This window comes from Podarcis melisellensis (genome assembly GCF_964234715.1).
Source record: "Podarcis melisellensis genome assembly, chromosome: 16".
NCBI lineage: Eukaryota > Metazoa > Chordata > Lepidosauria > Squamata > Lacertidae > Podarcis > Podarcis melisellensis.
In genome coordinates this window covers 4,922,052-4,926,486 of record NC_138533.1, presented here as the reverse complement: position 1 = coordinate 4,926,486, position 4,435 = coordinate 4,922,052, and the positions used below count along the sequence as shown (strand labels likewise).

General features: G+C 50.3%; 1 long non-coding RNA gene across 2 annotated transcripts; it reads left to right on the top strand.

The window, feature by feature from the left end:
• Positions 1 to 291: 291 nt before the first annotated feature.
• Positions 292 to 2,542, top strand: LOC309358763. 2 transcript variants are annotated; one of them, XR_014163570.1, is made up of 3 exons: positions 300 to 369; positions 1,302 to 1,535; positions 2,456 to 2,542. It is a non-coding gene; the product is annotated as an uncharacterized lncRNA (long non-coding RNA). The 2 variants fall into 2 exon arrangements; XR_014163569.1 differs by having other exon boundaries at positions 292 to 369; positions 1,302 to 2,542.
• The last annotated feature ends 1,893 nt before the right edge of the window (positions 2,543 to 4,435 follow it).

Below are 4,435 nucleotides of genomic sequence, written 5' to 3'. Positions count from 1 at the left end.
TGTTTGGACAAGGCGAGAGAGAGAGAGAGAAAGGGGACGGGGGAAGGGGGGGCTGGAATTTGGCCGCTGTTCAGGCCTGTGCCAGCCAAGTCCCTCTGCAAGAGGCCGGGCGCTTTGATCCACTGGTCCTAACAGAGGAGACGGGCTGGAGTGGGGGGCGTGGGAAAGGGACGGTTCTGGCGGTGATTATAAAATGGCAAAAGCGGGTCCGGGGCCAGGGACTCGTTTGCCTGCACCAGGAGCTTGTTAGGAATGTAACAATGAAGGCAAGGGTTCCACTGAGCATACACAGAATGCCTGGAGCACAAAGGTTCCAGTTGTCACTGTCTCCCTTGTCCCTGAGCTTATGGGGCACCCTGTATCGAAAAGGTCAGTGCCCGACAGATCCCTGACTCTGTGCCTCAGCCGTCTGAGTTAAAGGGCTGAGTCACTCCGCCTAGAGGAAATTGGCCAGTTACTATCTGCCACGCGGCATTACGGCCGAGGGTCCGAGGGTCGAGGTTTGGCGGTGGTAGAAGCTGTTTTGCATGCAGAAGGCCCGAGCCTGATGGAGCCCAGGGTCTGATTTGGTGAAAAACATCTTCCTACCTTCTTCTCAAGGGACACAGGTAGCACTGTGGGTTAAACTACAGAGCCAAGGACTTGCCGATCAGAAGGTCAGCAGTTCGAATCCCCACGACGGGGTGAGCTCCCGTTGCTCGGTCCCTGCTCCTGCCAACCTAGCAGTTCGAAAGCACGTCAAAGTGCAAGTAGATAAATAGGTATCACTCCGACGGGAAGGTAAACGGCGTTTCCGTGCGCTGCTCTGGTTTGCCAGAAGCGGCTTAGTCCTGCTGGCCACATGACCCGGAAGCTGTATGCCGGCTCCCTTGGCCAATAAAGTGAGATGAGCCCTGTAACCCCAGAGTCAGCCACGACTGGACCTAATGGTCAGGGGTCCCTTTACCTTTTTACCTTCTTCTCAAATCAAAACCATGAGGACTAGACTCTTACTTCTGCAGGAAGATGTCGAGAGAGCACCTGCTCTGCATGCAGAAGGGCTCAGGTTCAATTGCCAGCGGCCTCTCTGGGTAAGGCAGGGAAGGTCTCCTGCCCAAAAGCCTGGAGAGCCTCTGCTGCCAGTCAGTGCTGGTAATGCTAGATGCTAGATGGAACAATTGGTCCCGGACACATTGTTGATGTCAGCCAACAGCTTCCTGCATTCCTACGCAATGCGGAACTGAAACCCAGACTCTGGCAAAGTGGCGTCTGGTTCACAAAAGCTTATGGATGCTCAAATGTGCTTGCTTTTTTCTTTTAAGGCATCTGTTGTACCACGAGGCTCTTTCTCGGTTTGGCTCTCCGGAGGCCTGGAAGGCAGCGAAGATGACCAAAGAAGAACACAATGTGGAGGCCGGCCAAAAACAGAGGCTGTGGGAGACTTCTCAAAGCTGTTTGTCGGCCTCAGCACAGTGTCCAGGACGGATGTCAGCCCCTTCTGTGAGGAGCATCAATCTTCAAAATAAATATCTGAAGGGAGCGTAAGGAGGATTAAGGTGTCTAGCACTGTGCTCCGACACAGATGCTTTTATTTATTTTCAAATTTAACTGCTTTCGCAGTTGGGGTTGCAAATATTGATGTTTGCAAACCACCCGAAATACTTAGCTACATGGGTGGTAAACAAACAAACGTGCTCCTTTGCGGGGCCAAACTGTGGAACTCCCTGCTGCAGGAAATCATCAAATTAGATGGCTTTAAAAAGGGGAATCGGACCAATTTGGAGAGGGTAAGGCAATCAGTGGCTGCTTAGCTTGAGAGGGATTTACTCTGCCCAAGTAAGCATGCACGAGATTGCAACCCTTAAGCGTTTTTAAATTCCACTGATTTCAGTGTTTATTCCTAAAGAAATCTTTCCATTCCTTTGAAGGCATCCAGACTGGCGTCCATTTATGAGGTGTGGGGCTCCCCATGCGTGAAAGTGTATTTGTAGCAACCACGTTCCACCTTGCTTGCATCGAAACTCCAGCCTCCCCCCTTTCTTTTTGCATTTAATCTGGGTTTTAGCCTTTCTGGGGGCGATCCAGTAATCCCTTTCTGGAAGGCCATTGCTACCCTCATGATCAGAGGCGGCCATGCTGTGAATATTAGTTGTGAGTTAGCAACAGGAGGAGAGGGCAGTTTGACGCCTCACCCTTCTTGTGGGCTTCATAAGAATGTAAGGACTCCCCTGCGGCTGGATCAGGCCAAAGGGGTATGGGAAATTGCAGTTAAACATAATTTGCAAGCATAGAGCTAGCTAAGGCAGGAAAGGGTTAAGACCACAGAGCTGCATTGCTAGACTCAGTTAGGTCACACCCCCTCGCCTCCAGTGAGGGAGGAAGTGAATCTTCTTTCCTTATTCTTCTTTGTGCCATGTAACATGCCAGGAAGGACATGTCTGATCTTGAAACTATCTTTCTGTATTTTGTACCCAAGAGCGTTCTACCTGTGTTCTCCTTGCTGCCACGTGGAATGATACATGAACCAGACCTTTGGATTTTGCAAGTAAAACTTTGAAACTTACTTAAGAGTGTGGTCTGTTCATTGCGATGGGGGAAGCACGTAAGCAAGCTAAATGGGGTATAGAAAAGGGTCTAACAGCCTATTATTCCCCTGCCTGGCATTATGACTGTTTTAAATTCTGCAGGGGGCTCTCTCCCACGGGAGATTGTGTTAAGCCCAATCTAGGCATCCAGCCGGTTCTTTTATTAATTACAGTCATACCTCGGGTTACAGCCTGCTTCAGGTTGCGTTTTATCGGGTTGCAGACCGCTGAAACCTGGAAGTACTGGAATGGGTTACTTCCGGGTTTCGGCGGCCGCGCATGCGCAGAAGTGCTAAATTGTGCTTTGCGCATGTGCAGAAGCACCGAATTGCAACCCGCGCAGGCGTGGGTTGTGAATGCTGCGGGTTGCGAATGTGCATCCTGCATGGATCACATTCACAACCCGAGTGTACACTGTACTCCACACGGGTGAGCTAAATATATTTGCCTCCATCAGGGTCCCACCTTATTATTATTATTATTATTATTATTATTATTATTATTATTATTTATTTGTACCCCACCCATCTGGCTGGGTTTCCCCAGCCACTCTGGGCGGCTTCCACAGAGACCAAAAATACACTAAAATGTCACACATTAAAAACTTCCTTGAACAGGGCTGCCTTAAGATGTCTTCTGAATGTCAGGTAGTTGTTTATCAGTTAGACGTCTGATGGGAGGGCGTACCACAGGGCGGGCGCCACTACCGAGAAGGCCCTCTGCCTGGTTCCCTCTAACCTAACTTCTCGCAGTGAGGGAACTGCCAGAAGGCCCTGGCGCTGGACCTCAGTGTCCGGGCAGAACGATGGGGGTGGAGACGCTCCTTCAGGTCTACTGGGCCTTTGAGGCCGTTTAGGTCAGCACCAACACTTTGAATTGTGCTCGGAAACGTACTGGGAGCCAATGTAGGTCTTTCAAGACCAGTGTTATGTGGTCTCAGTGGCCACTCCCAGTCACCAGTCTGGCTGCCGCATTCTGGATTAGTTGTAGTTTCCGGGTCACCTTCAAAGGTAGCCCCACGTAGAGCGCATTGCAGTAGTCCAAGCGGGAGATAACTAGAGCATGCACCTAGTTCAGCATCCTCTTCTCACAGTGACCAACCTGCGGGAAACTCTTGAGCAAGATTTGAGCACGAAAGCAACACTCTCCACCAACTGGGATCCAGAAGCATTTCCTCCTTTCTTGCAGAGAAAGGTCGTTGTGGCTGATAGCCATCAATAGTCCTTTCCGCACACAGAGAGATTCACACAGAAACGCATAAGGTGAGCTCCTCCGAGGTGGCAGATTCACCAGCGCTCTCAAAAATAAATGTGTGGACCTCCTGAGGTGTAGGAATCAAGCCAGGCTCTGCTGCCCATGAGGCATGTTGGCATGGCTGCTGCGGTTGGATCCTGGACACGTCATGTTGTAACATTAGCCGTGGCCTCTTCAGGATTTGAACTGCACCCTTGTCAAGTCAGCTCCCTGACAGACCAAACATTGCGGGCCAGAGTCCTGCTCTATTCATAGGCCTGCTCTTCACCGCTGCAAACGGAGTCACGGTCACAGTGCCCTGATTTCTCCACCGCAAGCTCGTTTGCTTACCTTCCGTTAGGTTTCACCTGCATCCTGCTACCGTCTCCCCTTTCAACAATGCGATGTCAATATAAACTCTTTATACAAGCTATACAGAACGTTGAACAATATGAAATATATGAAATATGCACTCTCTGCAAAACCAAATACAGTGGTACCTCGGGTTAAGTACTTAATTCGTTCTGGAGGTCCGTTCTTAACCTGAAACTGTTCTTAACCTGAAGCACCGCTTTAGCTAATGGGGCCTCCTGCTGCTGCCGCGCTGCCGGACCACGATTTCTGTTCTTATCCTGAAG